The following is a 15,881-nucleotide window of genomic DNA, read 5'->3' on the forward strand; positions in this document are numbered from 1 at the left end:
CCAGCCTCGCTGAATCGACTCCAAGTTCTTTCAGAGATCCTATCCCCAAAAACACAGTAAATGGCTCCTGAGGAGTAAACCCAAGGCTCACCTCCACCTCCACATGCATACTTGTGCGCTCATTTTGGCGTATGCAGCCACATTCATCCCCTACACACACACACACACACACACACACACACACACACACACACACACAGGTCTACTCTGTTTTTAAAAGGTTTTTGAGATGTGTTTTTATATTATGTATGTAAATGTTTTGCCTGCATGCATGCGCATGTGACATGTGCGTGCCTGGTGGATCCCTGCAAACTGGAGTATGGATGGCTATGAGCCACCATGGGCTTGGAACTGAACCTCAGACCTCTGCAAGAGCACAAGTATTATTAACCACTGAGCCACTACTTCAGCTCCAAGGCCCACTCTTGCATGCAAAATATATTCCATCTTGAATGCCATATGGAAAATCTAAAACTAATTTTTACCAGAGTCCTTCTGTTAAAACAAAACAAATCATCTCTTCTACCTTTCACTACTAAGGTTTCCTTCTATCAGATTCAAAACTATGGCTCCATCAGTGAAATCCCCATGCTGCAAGCCTGGGGATCTTCCTAGCATCCATGTAAAAAGCTGGGCAAAGAGATGTACATCTGTAATCCTTGTGCTGGGGAGGAAGAGAGAGGCAGGTCCCTGTGGTTTGCTAGCCAGGTAGTCTAGCTAAATCTGTGACCTACAGGTTAATTGAAAGAACTGGTATCCAAAAGTGAGGTGTAGAAGTAACAAAGGAACACACCTGACATTGACCTCTGGCCTCTATTTTGCGTATGTGTATACTTTACACATAAAGTTTGGGAACATTTTTAATCTTCAATTTTCTCCATATTCGTAATATCTTCATCTAATCACTAAACAGCTAATATCATTAAGCATTTGTGTTTTTACTGGGGAAGCAAATGGGTGAAACAAGATCTTGCTATGTAGCCATGCTGGCCTTAAACTTATCAAAGGGATTCTCCTGTCTCTGTCTCCTGGGTGAGGGAGCCACCATGTCTGGATGGTCTCTTTCAAGCCTGTGTTTGCTTGCTTGCTTGCTTCCATCTTTCTTTCTTTCTTTCTTTCTGTCTGTCTTTCTTTCTTTCTTTCTTTCTTTCTTTCTTTCTTTCTTTCTTTCTTTCTTTTGTTTTTTCGAGTCAGGGTTTCTCTGTGTAACCTTGGCTATCCTGGATTGATCTGTAGACCAGGCTGGCATGGAACTCATACAGATCGGCCTGCCTCTGCCATCTGAGTGTTGGGCTTAAAGGAGTGAGCCGACACTGCCTGGCTGACTTTTCATCCTAGTTCATGTTTTCCTTGTTTCCTGTATCCTTTGCTATAGTGACCTCTTTTGTTTTATCATAGGGCCTCTCTGCAAGGTCCTCAATCTACTTTTACACAGTTTATACACAAATCTTTCACTAAAAAAAAAAAAGTTTCTACTATACTCAGAATTCTATTAAAAGTTTTCAGGGATGGATGAAATGCCATAAACCTGTTGTCCTGGTTAGTTTTATGTCAAACTGAATATAAGATTGTAAGCTGAGAGGAGGAAACCTCAATTGATAAAATGCTTCCATTAGATTGGGCTATAGACAGGCCTATAGACATTTTTTTAATTAGTGATGGGAGAAAGGGCCCAGCTCATTGTGGTTGGTGTCATGTCTGGGCTAGTGGTTTGAGGTTCTATTTAAACAAACAAACAAACAAACAAAGCAGATTGAGCAACCTACGAGGAATAAGCTTGTAAATCAATACTACCGCATGGCTTCCGCATCAGCTCCTGCCTCCAAGTTCCAGCCCTGCTTGAGTTCCTGCCTTGACTTCCTTCAGCAATGGACTGTGATGTGAAAGCAAATAAGCCCTTTCGTCCTCAAGCTTTTGCTTATGGTGTTGCATCACAGCAATAGTAATCCTGACTAAGACATCTGTGAATTCTAAAGACTTCGGTGGCTGAGATAGGAGGAGTTACAGATGGTTCTGAGTTGCCATGGGGTTGCTGGGAACTGAGCTGAGGTCCTCTGGAAGATCAGCTAGTGCTCTTAACTACTGAGCCATCTCTCCAGCCCTTAGTTATTTCTTACCAATTTCCTAGTGTGACATAATTCTAATGTTTTTATTGTATTGTCTTTGTTCCTTGAGTCTAATTAAAAAATCATCAAAGGGGCTGCTTTTCCAGAGAACCTGGGCCTGATTCCCAGAACCTAAATAGTGCCTCAAAACACTCTGTAACTCCATTTCCAGAGGATCTGATGCTCTCTTCTGGTGCCTCCTTGGGCACAAGGCACAAATGTGTCGCACAGACATACTTACAGGCAAAACAACCATTTATGTAAAGTAAAATTATGAAAAACACCATCATCTGCACAAATGTCTTAAATGTTTCTCCTGTGTTCTTTCGGTAGTTGGCATATCTTTCCAAACTTAGGTCTTTGATCTGTTTGGGGCTGATTTTTGCATATGGTCTATGTGCATATGGCCTTCAGTCTATGCACTGGTATCATGCTGTTCCAGCTGCTGGAGCTTCATCGTATACATGGGGTCCAGGTGTTAGGACTCTTGCAGCATCGTTCCTTTCATTCAAGACTCCTTCGGTCACTCTGGGTCTCTTGTTATTCTACAGAAATTTTAGAATTTTTTTTTCTTTGTCCTAGAAAAAGCTTCATTGTATTTTGTTACGGATTGCATTTGATTGCATCAAATGTGTACGTTGCTTTGGGTGGTATCAACAGCTTAACAGTATTAATTCTCCCAACCTATGAACATTTGTGTCTGCATTCTCTACCATTTCTTTCATTAGTGTTCCGTAACAGGGCAGAGAACATTCATTTTCAGCGTTAAATTTATTCCCAGGTGTTATGGTTAGTTTAATTGTCAACTTGACGCAATCTAGAATCACCTAGGAAGAGTCTCAATGAGGTACTGTCTGAATGTCTATGAACATGTCTGTGAGGGACTACTTGATTACATTAACTGAGGTAGGCATAGTCTTCATGCTGTGGGCGGTACCATTCTCTAAACGGGATTTTGCTGTTTCTTGACTGTGAATGGAATGTAATTAACTGTTCCATGTTCCTGACACCTTGATGCCCCCACACTGATATCCTGCAACCTGTAATTATGAGCCAAATAAACTCTCTCTTAAATTGCTTTTTAAAAACAAACAAACAAAATACAAACAAACAAAAAACAAGCACCAGGGTCTTACTATGTAGCTCTGGCTGACCTAGTACTCTCTCTTCTGACCAGGTTAGTCTTAGGCTTAGAGATCTTCCCTACATCTTAACTCCTGTTAAATTGCTTTTGTCAGAGTGTCTTATCACAGCATTAGTGTTGGTGACCCCTTTGTCAGCTTGACACAGAAACACATCACTGGTAAGCCCCAATCTTTCCCTTCTTGCTCTTCCTCAAGCTCACACAATAATACCACAGTATAAAGTATTTTACAAACTTACCCCCTAGTCTTTACAAATTCAAACACTTTAAAACTCAATCTCTTTAAAAATACAAAGTCTCTTTTAAAATCTAGAATCTCTTTAACAATTTAGTCTCTCAACTGTGGGCTCCTGTAAGATAAAAAGGACATTAAATTGATGCTTACTTCAAAATGGAAATACCAGGGCACAGTCAGAATCTAAACAAACCAAAACTAAATTGCAACAGTATAAATAACTCAAGGTCCAATGTCTGAGATTCACTGAAGCTCTTCTGGGCTCCTCTAAAGGGCTTGTTCAGTCTATAACACATCTCCTGTGTGCTGACTCTCCAGACCACTTCCCCAAAGATTTCACCTTAACAATGCCCCTCCCCCTTGAATTTTTGAGACAGGGTTGTCTTGGAACTATTTCTATAGACTAAGCTGGCTTCATACTCAGAGATTTGCCTGCCCCTGCCTCCGAAGGGCTGGAATTTTAAAATGTTTGAATTTGTAAAGACTAGGGGAAATTTTAAGTTTTTGAAATACTTTATACTGTGGCATTATTATATGATATTGAGGCTGAGCAAGAAAGGAAAGGTTGGAGCTCAACAGTAATGTGTTTGTGTCAAGTTGGCAAGGGGTCACCAACACAACTGCTATGATAAAATACTCCGATAAGCTTTTACAGAACAGTTCACCAAGCATTGAACACCCAATGGCCTTTCTTGCACAAAGTTCCAAAGTCCTACCACAGTCCTCCCTGAAACAACATGGTCAGGTCTGTCACAGCAATACCCCATTTTCTGCATCAACTTGTCTTAGTTCGGGTTTGTATTGCTGTGATGAAACAATAACCAAAAGCAAATTGGGGAGGAAAGGGCCTATTTGGCTTACACTTCCGTTATTACTCTTCATCATTGAAGGAAGTCAGGAGAGGAGCTCAAGCAGGGCAGGAACCCGGAGGCAGGAGCCAATCAATTTTTCTTATTGGCTGTCCCTCAAAGCTTGTTCAGCCTACTTTCTTATAGAATCCAGAACCACCAGCCCATCGATGGCAGCACCCAAAGCGGGCTGGGCCCTTCCCCATCAATCACTAATTAAGAAAATGCCCACGGCTGCATCTTATGGAGACATTTCCTCAGTTTCGGTTTCCTCCTTTCAGGTAACTCTAGCTTGTGTCAAGCTGACATAAAACTAGCCAACACATGCAGATACCAGAGTTGTGTTTGTTTTGTGCTATTGTGGATGGGGTTGCTTTCTTTACTTCATTCTTAGCATGTCCATTATTTGGTATAAAAAAGCTATTGATTTAAAACTTTTATCCATTTATTTCTGAGACAAGATCAGTCCTACTATGTACTTCAGTAGTCCTAGCTGGTCTGAATTCACAATGTACCTTAGGCTGACTTTGAACTCATAGCAATATTCTTGTCTCCACCCACAGGACTCAGGACTGTCCTTTCTTTCTTTCTTTTTTTCTTTCTTTCTTTGTTTCTTTCTTTCTTTCTTTCTCTCTCTCTCTCTCTCTCTCTCTTTCTTTCTTTCTTTCTCCTTTCACATTTGTGTGTGTTAGGGTGCATGGTCCACTGGCATTGGGGGCATATGGGGGTCAGAGAACAACTGGAATTGGTTTGATTCTTCCACTGTATGGGTTCTTGAGATAGAATTTGAATGCAGCCAGGCTTGGGCAGTAAGCGCTTTCACCCATGGAGCCATTTTGCCCACCCAACCTTAATTTTTCTCTGTTGGTTTTGGATCCTAAAACTTCCCTGGTTTTCCTACTTTTAAAATTATGACATCCACAAACAAGATTGCACTTGCTTCCTTCCTATTAGTGTGCCATTTCTTTCTCTTTTTTATGTTCTTTTAGAGACAGGGACTTAAAATACTACTTGAAACTCCAGGGCACTGGGACCAGATGCCCACTGGTCCACTGTGCACCACTTCGAAGAAAGGCCTACTGTTTACTTTCCTTGTCTATTCAGGCTGAGGTTTCCAGGAAGTAGTGTATTGACCAGGACAGGTGAAAACGGACACCTTTATCTTATTCCCTAATTAGGGAAAAACTTGTGTACCTTCTTAGAAGGCTTAACAAATGCTATTCCCTCTAAAATAAGCACGCAGCCATAAACTAGCAAACGCATAACCAGCAAATGTCCTCCTGTTGCAGAGGTTTGTACATATTCATCTTTCGAAGATACCATTTTTATCTGTCATCCCCGTCAATCACAGGGCCTAATAGTGCATTTATTCAGTAAGATAACTGATGACTGATTCCCTCTAGCATTGAGTAGGCTGTATTAGATAATGTAAATGCTTATCATCAAAATTCTAAGTAAGAAAAAAAAGAAGACACTTATAATTACTCTTAGGATGATGGGGACACAGAGATTGACGTTTACAAAATTTTATGTTGAGCTAGCAGCACATAAAGGGACACGAGTGGACTTGTCTTCTGTATGGGTCTCGCGCGAGTCGCTCACACCTCCGCACCTGCCCGCAGGGTCCCCGGCCTCCTCTCCAGGGTGTACAGCCCCGCTCACTCGGGGAACTTTCACGGACCGGTTCAAGTCCAAGGGCTCCGGGTCGGCCCCGCCCCGGCCGGGCCGAGCTGGGCGGAGGCCCAGGTGAGGCGGCCCAGGCCGCACTTCCGCCCAGGTGAGTAGGCGGCCGCACTTCCGCCCAGGTGCGGGCAGCCGCCGAACTTCCGCCAGCTGAGGAGGCAGTGCCCGCGCAGCCCCGGGGCTCCCACCCCGCAGTCGCCGGACCAGGTAACGCTCGCGGCGCCCCGGGCGGGAGCGGCGGCCCGGGCCGGGGGAGGGTGCGCCGGGCGGCTCGCGGGCTCCGCGGCGGCCCGCGGCCCGGCCGACCTGCCCGGCGCCGACGTCCAGGCCCGCCCGGCCTGTGGGCTCCGCGGTCGCGCGTGCTCGCGGATCCAGTGCCCGCGGCTTCCCGGAGCGGGGCGGAGCCTCCCCGCAGACGGAGGGAGGGAGCGGAGGGGCCGACCTGGCCTCGGGTGGGCCTCGGGTCCCCAGGGCCTCTCTCTGCTCAGCTGGGGAGGTGGCCCTCAGCCTTTAGGGAAGTTACTGGGTTCCTGCCTGGCATCGTTCTGGAAAGCATTTCCAGATCTTGCCCATCTTTCGAATGCCCCTGCTCTCCCTGGAGTGTTCGCTTGCACTTTGTCTCCTGTGGGCTCTTATCACTTCTGATTTGAATGCCTTCTTGACTCGTTTGTCTCTGCTGTTGAGAGGGCACACCTTGCTGGGCCTGATTTCTCTAGATTGCCTCTCTGCATCTGACCTATGGTCTTAGCATCGGTAGGTGTCCAACGACTGTGTCTTCAATTAAGAAGCCTACGGAGGGCTAGAATACTGTCAGTTCCTTTGACACTGCTAGAGCACATTCCAGCTAGGGAGAGGTGGGATTGAAAAGCGGCAGTCTGTTTATTTTGCAGAATTAGAAAACGAGAGGTGACCTTTTGATATTTTTGGGGCCCTGATGGCTTCTATAAAGATTATTGAAGTTTGAAGATAATTCGAACGTTAATAAATGCAGGTGTGGAAGATTTTTACTCTAGAGTTTGGAAGCAGATTGCAAAGCGGTTTTACCCATTCTAATTTAGGTGCTGTTACTGGTGGTGTGTAATGAATGGGCTTTTCCTCTGAAGAATGATTTGATTTGGAACTCGCTCTGTAGACCTCGAACTCGGAGATCCACCTGCCTCTGCCTCCCGAGTGGTGGGATCAAGGTGTGTGTCACAATCACCGGCTTCACTTTGTGTTTTTGAAGATAGAAATAAAGATCTGTGTTTTCATAACGAATTCCCGTTTTCTTGAGACAGCCCAACATTTCCCAGTACTTACAGTTGGGTTTAATCATTATTTTTACATCAAACAGCTAAGCAGCCTAAACTTGCTTGCTTTGTTAAAGTTTAACAAAAACACATTGCTTTGGGGAAGCCAAAAAGGGGTTAGTTCGCTGAAGTCTTTGCTGGTCTTGATGGGAGAATTAAGTTTCTTGAGAAAACAGGGATTTTTTTGTCAGAATATTTGAGATCATGTAATCATTGTTACTTTTTTTTTAAACTTGGATTTTGTATATATTTGGATGTCTTCTAGAGCCCCCAGTGTAGATTCTGTTGCAAATGGAAGGATTTAGAGCTTGCATTTATTTGTATTTATTTATTGGTGCTAAGGGTGGAAACCCAGGGCCTTGCACATGCTAAGCTCTTGCTGTACAAACAAACAGTACATTTTTAGTGAGATGAATAGATAGCTGAGGACCCGGTAGAGTTTAAGGATAGGCATGACTTGGCAAGTGGTTTGTGCTGGGCCTCCACTTGGAAATCATCTGCCTCACTGGGATTTGAAGAGGTTGAGAGGAAACAGTTCTAGAATGTGTCTTGTTGCAGCAAGCAACTGCTCTCCCGCTGTCCTCTCTGCTCAGAGGCAATCAAGCCTGTTCGCATTCTTACCGGGCTAGTCAGAGACTTTGCTAAAAACATTGCAATCATTCTCAAAAAGTCTAGCATATAGGTCAGTGCTTTGTGGTGAACACAGAAACACAAGCAAAATGGGGCTCTTTGGGACTAAGATGCATTGTAAATGAACTGTACATTGGATTCCAAAAACAGTGTATGAAATATTTTTATATTACTTGTATATTTAAATGATGCTTTATATGTATTGGGTTACATAAAATATGTATTAAAGCTATATTTTCTTTTATATGGTACTATCAAAAACTTTTAGATTTCTTCTTACTATTTTATTCTTTTTTTTTTTTTTCAAGACAGGGTTTCTCCCTGTAGCCCTAGCTGTCAGTCAGTAGGCTAGGCTGGCCTCTTTTCTCTGGGATTAAAGGCAGTGGGATTAAAACCACTGCCTGGTTATTTTTATTCTTTTTAAAATTAAGTGTATGTGTGGTTATGTGCAAGTGAATGTAAGTGCCCGAGGAGGGAAGCCAGGTGAGCGCCTGACATGGGTCCTGGAACTGAATCTGGATCCTGTGTAAAGGTGGTATCAACACTCAAGTGTTCAGCCATCTCTCCTTCCCTTGTCAGAAATTTAAAATTAAACCTGTGGCGCATATTCTCTTTCTGCCGGAAGATGCTAGGTAAGGATTCCATATGTACTCACCCTTCAGCAGATTCGATACTAGCGTTAACACGCCAGTGTAAGTTGACAGCGGCCTCAAACTCACCGTCCTCTTGCCTATGGAATGCTGGGATGTAGGTGTGTATCACCATGCTGGCTTTAAACTGACTTATAAAATCCCAGTTTATAGGCCAGGCCTATGGTGGTGCATGCCGTTAATCCCATCACTCAAGAGGCAGAGTTAGGAGGATCCCTGAGTTTCAGGCCAGTCTGCTCTGGATCAACCAGGGCTACATAGTAAGACCCTGTCTCAAAAAAGAAAAAATTAATATAGAGGCCTTTGTTTGATCATGTGCTTTGTATTAATTGCACTGATGAAAAGTTTAATTGTTCGCCCTTCTCTGTATTGATTACATAGCAAAACCACAAATGACATATTAAAGTCTTTGAAATTGCACACTGTCATGTAATTTTGATTGAAAATGACCCTGACAATAATAGTCTTCATTTGTTGAGTGTGTGCCATTTGCTAGGCCAAATGCTGTATTTTATGTAGTCTTCTCAACAATTAAATATTTAAAATGATTTTTTTCTGAATTCTTTTTCTTTTCAGGTTTGTATTAACTTTGTAAGCAAAGGGGGATGAGCTAAGTGAGCGTTGAGGGTCAGGTTGTCCTCAACTTGGACAGTTGAGTTTGAAATTTCTTCTTATTTTTAGCTATTTGCCAAAAAAGTCATGAGCATTTGCTATAGCTCTCCCCCGTGAAGTCAGTTCTCCTCAGTGGCCTCCCTCCATGTTTTCGTGTATAGTTTTTTTTTGTTTGTTTTGTTTTGTTTTGTCTTCCCCCCCTTCATGAGTTTTTGGATTTGTGGACTACAGATGATGAGACATTGAGAGCCTCAGTAAGATAATGTTATACAGAATGGCCTTGTGTTGTATAGAATAGGCGCTGAAATAGTTAACTCAGCAGCACATGCATGTTTTTCTTTTTTTTCTGTTCTGGGAAGAAGTGGAGATAGGGTCTTTATATGTAGCCCAGGCTAACCTGGAACTCTTAGTGTAATCTGGGTTAGCCTGCACCACTCACTCAGCAACCCTTCCACCTCAGCCTACAAGTGTTTGAATCGCAGGTGGGAGCTACACACCCAGCAGCAGAAGAATGATTGTTGGAAAACAGAGACGGAACATTGGTGGGTAGGACTCCAAAACCTAGAACGGCCTTCCTTGTCAGTTTACTAGGTTGTTTAGAATTTGAAGAAAACAGTGTGACCATAATCCTAGAGACTCGTGAGGGTACAGTCTGCATATGGGGGAAATAGACCAGCGTTGAGGCAGTAGTTCATTGTTAGTGGACGCAACATTCTGGCCCTTCCAGTGGAGGACTGATTACAGCATCCATTAAGAACATGATCACAGGGCTGGAGAGATGGCTCAGGGGTTAAGAGCTCTGGCTGCTCTTCCAGAGGTCCTGGGTTCAATTCCCAGCCACCACAGGGTGGCTCAAACCCTTATAATGAGATCTGGTGCCCTCTTCTGTGATACAGGCACACATGCAAATGAGGCACTGGTATAAATCGTAAATAAATCTTAAAGAACATGAACAGAGATTTAATAAGTGTGAAAATTGTTCAGATTTGTTGCGGTTACTTGTGTGGGGAAAACTTGTCACTAACATAATGACAGAAGTATAACACAGAGCAGTTTGACATACACAAAGTCAGCCAAATTGGAGTTGAGTACAAATAGGAATTGACTCAGGTATTTTAATGATAAAATTCATATTTTGCCAACTGAAGTATTCTTAAGCACTAATGTGATTTCTCATGGTATCTCTCAACTTAGACTGCAGTATTTCCTCCATATGTACTCTTAGGTGACCTTAAAACATTTCACGTAGCTTTAGCATCTAGCCTCATTCTGGGCTTGCTTTTTCTTACATTCTAGGGATGTGGTCTTTTTACAGTGGAAACCTGTACATTTTTTATATTGAGTTGGTCTAGAAAAGCTTTCTCCAGGCTTTTGTAGGAAACCTGACTTGTGTTGCTGAAAATTTCGGGGAGAGCTGGTGGAGCTGCTACATGTTATCAGGGAAATTGGTATACTCCACTCTTAAGAGTTCTTAGATTGCTATTAAAAGAATTGAAGGGTAGGCTCAAAAGGAAGCTAGAGAACGACAACTCTATTAGAGTTTAAAAGAAAAACCCCAAGGAGGACCAGCTATAAATCTAGGCAGCTGCCTGGAGGAGGCAGCTAGAGAAGAGGGAGAGAAAAATTCATGCTATTTGAGTATGTCATGGAGGTCAAGGGGAACGGGGCTCCAGAGAAAGACAGAAGCCTATCATACCAGAAAAGGCATTTGTAGGCTCTGGCCAGCATTGGAAGGAAAAAAAAAAAAAAAGGAAAAATATGCCTTTCTGAGTCAGGATTTGGGAGGGCAGACCTAACAGAGCTTTGTGGCATTAATGGGAAGAATTATTCCTCCTATCTCTTCAGCGTGGTAAGGAGGATCAAGCCTTCCTGAAGCTGGTCCCCTTAGCCAGTATATTGACCTGCCCAACTGGAATGTTAAGTCTCCACCCAGGCCAGAGATTCCATTCTCCTGACCAGAGGGAAATAGCTTTCCCTTAATGGGCCTCTAATGCCTCCGTGGTGCTTGAGTTTGTATTGCATGACAGCTGATGCAGTTATTTAGAGTTCTGGGGGCAGCCACCGCCACTCTGGCTTGGATTCTGTTTGTTAGTGACAAGTACCTAGTAAATGTGGAGCTTTAAGGAAGATGAACAAATCCTGACCTTTGACTCTGAAGGAAGCATAGTTAAAGCTGTTCATGGACTTCATTTTTTAAAGAGCTTCACTGTGAGTTTACAGGTAAAATTAAGCTCAGGGGTTTTTCAAGCTTCCTGGTTCAGTGAGCTCTGGAGTTAAGAAGCACCCACTTGTAATGGGGCCTATGCTTTCCCAGCAAGATAGCCAGTGACCTTATTCTCCAGACATTTCAAATAGATGATCAGACATTTGTTAATAGGAAATTAAATTCTCATGAGCCAACAAAAGTCTGAAAAGTGTGTTTCTTTGGATCCTTACTTTGTCTTGGATTCTTTTTTTCCATGCTGAGATAGGGTCTTACTATGTAGCCCAGTCTGGCCTGGAACTCCATATGTAGACCAGGCTGGCTTTGAATGCACAGCGACCTGCCTGTCTCTCCCTCATGAGAGCGCTGGGATTGAAGATGTGCAGCATAACATCTGGCTGTTTAGATTCATGATCTGAGGAATTAACAGATTATTTCGTTTTCAGTAAATGTTCTTAAACCAGAAATGTAAATTGAATTCAATTTTTTTTTTTCCTGAGGCATCTTCCCCCACCCCCAACTATTCCATCAGTTTGTATTGGAATAGGACATGGATTAAAAACAACAACAACAACACAATATTATACTTTTTTTCAATCAAACCTATAGTTGATATGAAAAATTCATGTCCCAAACACTTGTTCAGTGATGGACTAGGACCTGCTGAGTAAAATAAACTTCTTTTTCTTTGTGTTTTTTGCCTGAAGTTAACATTGGCTCTCTTTCTTGGTTGCTATACGTTTTATTTAATGGGGCAGGCTCTCTCCCTGAGCCCAGAGCTTACCACTTAAGGCTAGTCTAGCTTGCTAGCTTGCCTAAGGGATTTCCTCTTTCTACCTCCCTAGTTTGGGATTGCTGGTGGCTTCCATACCTGTGAGACTTTGCAGCATGGGTTGGGAATCCCAATTGTAGTCCACACGCTTCTTTGAAAGTGCTTTACCCGATGAGATATTTCCCAGCCCTTTTGGGATTCTTCAACACTGGGTCCCACTGTTTTAATTTTTACCCATGGGCAGTTGTATGTAGCCTATCTACGGCAAATCGTACTCAGGTTAAACATATTCTAGTTTCATTTCTGGGTGACAAAATATCTTGACAGAAAGCAGCTTAGGCGAGAAGAGGTTTATTCAGTTTATGATTCCAGGCACACAGTCCATTATTGGAGGGAAGTCCATCGAGCCTCTGTGGGTGCTAGGAACCAAATCTTGGTCATCTGCAAGAGCAGTCACTGCCTTTAACTACTCTTCAGCCCCAGAATTGCTGTTTTTCCTAGGTCTTCTATGTTTGCATAGGTCAGCCCTGTTAAACACAAGTCAGGGGATTGATCAGCTGCTTTTTACCTAATCTTTACTGAGGGGATCTCTGTTCTTATAGATTTCAAGGTGCCTTCAATTTCATCCATTGGGAGACAATATAAAAATTAATATTTATTTATTTACAATAATGTGTATGTGTGTTTCTATGTGGGGTGTGTGTGCATGTGAGTGTGCTTACCTGCAGAGACCATAAGAGGACATTAGATCCTTCTTGAGCTGGAGTTGCAGGTGTTTGTGAGCAGCAGTTCTGAGAATCAAACTCTGGTGCTGAGCCAGCTCTACAGTCCTGATAATACAATTTTTACCTCCTTTGAAGTCTTTGTTATGCATTTAAAAAGTTGTGTATATATACTAAAATACAGTTAGTAAAGTATCATATTTTTAATTTTAAATTTACCTTGTGTGTGTGGTGTACATGTGTGTAGGTACACATATGTGCAAGTGTAACTCGTGTGGAAGACAGGTTGACATCAGGTGTCTCGCTTATTTGCTTTCTACTTTATTTCCTGAGGCCTGGTCTTACACTGCACTAGAGTTGGCTGATTCTGCTAGTCCAGCAGGCTAGAGCCAGCTGAACCTGGGAATCCCCAGTCACTGTCTCTCATGAGCTGGTATTACAAGCGAACTTTCGCATCTATACTACTTTTGTGTGGTGCTTGGGCCCCGATTGCTCTCCTCATATTTTATCCATTGAACTCTCTCCCCAGCCTTAGTAGTATATTTTTACAATTGCTAAAAAGCAAATAGAAAACCTTGAATCTGTGTCCAGTGTTTTTAATTTATTTACAGTGTGGCTTGAACACAGGGCTTTCTATATCCAAGCAAGCACTCTACCCCAGCCCAACAAATTCTTAGTGGTGGAAATATATTCTCAGAAAGTTCAAACAGCATTAAAGCATATTATTTATTTACTTTTGTGTGTTTATGTATGTGCACACATGTAAGCCTATGTGCATGTATGTATGTATGTCTTTGTAGCCCAGAGTAGCCTGGAACTTAGTGTGTATTCCAGGCTGCATTCAAACCCAGGGCAATCCTCTTGCCTCAGCCCTCCACGTGCTGGGATTAAAGTCAATCATACATCACCACACTTTGGCTGATACATTCCTATTTAAAATAGAAATCTGGATCCAATACTTTTTAATTTAGAAATCTCTGACTATTTTCTGCTGACTCCAGGCTAAAAGCCAGCCTGCTGCTTAACCTACTAAAACAGCACAGTGCCTTCTCACCAACCTTTCAGAGGCAGAATTTTTTTTTGGAGCGGGGGGGGAAGGATACAAGAAATTATTATGAAAATCATTGTTTTAGAGACAGGGTCTTGATATATATGTGTGTGTGTGTGTGTGTATTATGGTAGCCATACTTGCTGTGTCGTAGGAAGGTATGTCATTGCTCATTTCCAGTCTTGGTACTTATTTCTTTGCTAGCCTACCATCAATTTGCAGTCCACTCTTGGAGTAAGTCTAGTCTAACCTATCCTTTTCTTTTTATCTGCATCTTGTAGATGCAGAGACTTTATGTCAATCAGTGTGCCTAGATACATTTGTTCCAACAAAGTCACACCCTAGACCTATGTGCCATGTTTAATTTGTGGATTCTGTGCTGGCAGCACCAGGCTTGCATGAAAGCTTTCTTTTAGCACATGGTACACAACAATGCTACTGTTGCCTTGCAGTTTGATGATGTTGTTGCTGTCTTGCTATGTATCTTGTTCTCTTAGGCCACCTTAGCTATTATCTTTTTGTTACTTTCACTACATTTATTTACCTATATGTATTTGTTGAGGTTGGGTCTGTTTTATAACCTAGACTGACTTCAGACTCAAGGTCCTTCTGCCTCAGCCTCCTGTGTCCTGGGCATATTATATGCATGTTTTCCTATGCCCAAGTTGTTTTTGTTCACTTTTTGTGTTGGGGTCAGTAGCCCAGGCTGACCTCAAACCTGAATCCTCCTGCTGTAGCCTCCTGAGTGCTGGGATTACAAGTGTGTGATACCACAGCTGGCACTTTTACCACTTTTTAAAAAATTATAAAATTAGTGCTGTTGTTTATTTTTACTCCAGTAGTGAGGAATAAAACTTAAGAGTCTCACACATGTTAGAAAAAAAATTCTACTACTGAACTATATTCTTAACCCATAGTTTTTTAATAGAAATTCAATCAACACTGAACTCTGTAAAGTAAAAGAGGCTAATGTTTGTTTTATTATTTCTCTGTGGTGTTGGAGATTGAAGCCAAGGTCTCATGTATGCTGGTCATAAGTTCTACCACCGAGTTATAATCTCAGTCCTCCAAGGCTCACTTTTAAATTCCTGTTTTCTGGAAGCAATAAGTATTCTTTCTTAAATGTGGTTTTTTTTCCCCCCTAGAGAATTCCCCAATGCACAGTTTTTTGTGTTTTTTTGTCTTACAGAAGTATGGAAATAACACAAATCTCCCCCTAAATTCTGCTTTTCCCATTGCTGTACAACTTTCCTGTTTTACAAAAAGGGTAGGTATTCCAGCATGCTCAGGTCTCATGTGGATTTGAGCTCGCTTAGTAACTGTACAGCCGGAGTCAGACACAGATAGCTCTCCATGCTGGAGGGACCTTAGCCAGCAGCTAAATATCACTTCCCCACACTTGATGGAAGACTGCCCACAAGCTTGAAGTCCTCTGAGGAGTCCTTAGGAAGCCACCTCTGAGGGCATGTTTTACAGCATCACTGAAATCCTTAGTTTGTCCACTCAAGTAAAATTTAGTCTCAGAACACATTTATTTTGAATAGCAAGTGGTTTGTTGGTAAGCAGATGGTTTTGATGCCAGGAATATGTTCCCTTGAGCAGGAGAGAATAATGAAATGCAAAGAATAAATACTTGGCTGGCCATTAGAGGCATCAAGTAGAATTGCAAATCTCTCAAACCTAGAGAAGATTTATCCTCTTCTAGTTCATTGTGGTCCGGATCACACACAGCCTGCCCTGTGGAATTAGATAGTTTAATCACATGGTAACGAAACATGACCTGTTGGCACATAATTATGGCTATAAGAAATATGATGTGGTTGAGTATATAGCCTGACTGTACAGTGCTTGCCCGAGTCTTAGACTGTGGCAATGATGTGCTTCTAACCGAAGATTTTTTTTGAAAAAATATTCTTTTGATCTCTTGGAGACGCCTTTTT

At 42.3% G+C, this 15,881-nt stretch overlaps 1 protein-coding gene across 4 annotated transcripts in view; it reads left to right on the plus strand.

Annotated features, from left to right (window-relative positions):
• Positions 1–6,107: 6,107 nt before the first annotated feature.
• Positions 6,108–15,881, plus strand: part of Patj (PATJ crumbs cell polarity complex component) — a 302,937-nt gene continuing 293,163 nt past the window's right edge. For 3 of the 4 annotated variants that reach the window (XM_060365928.1, XM_060365925.1, XM_060365929.1), the window contains exon 1: positions 6,108–6,222. The gene's annotated coding sequence lies outside the window, so the exon portion shown is untranslated. Of the gene's footprint in view, positions 6,223–7,073; positions 7,200–15,881 lie in introns of those variants that run through there. The other variant, XM_060365926.1, reaches the window with a different exon arrangement.

This window comes from Meriones unguiculatus, chromosome 12 (assembly GCF_030254825.1).
Source record: "Meriones unguiculatus strain TT.TT164.6M chromosome 12, Bangor_MerUng_6.1, whole genome shotgun sequence".
Lineage (NCBI taxonomy): Eukaryota > Metazoa > Chordata > Mammalia > Rodentia > Muridae > Meriones > Meriones unguiculatus.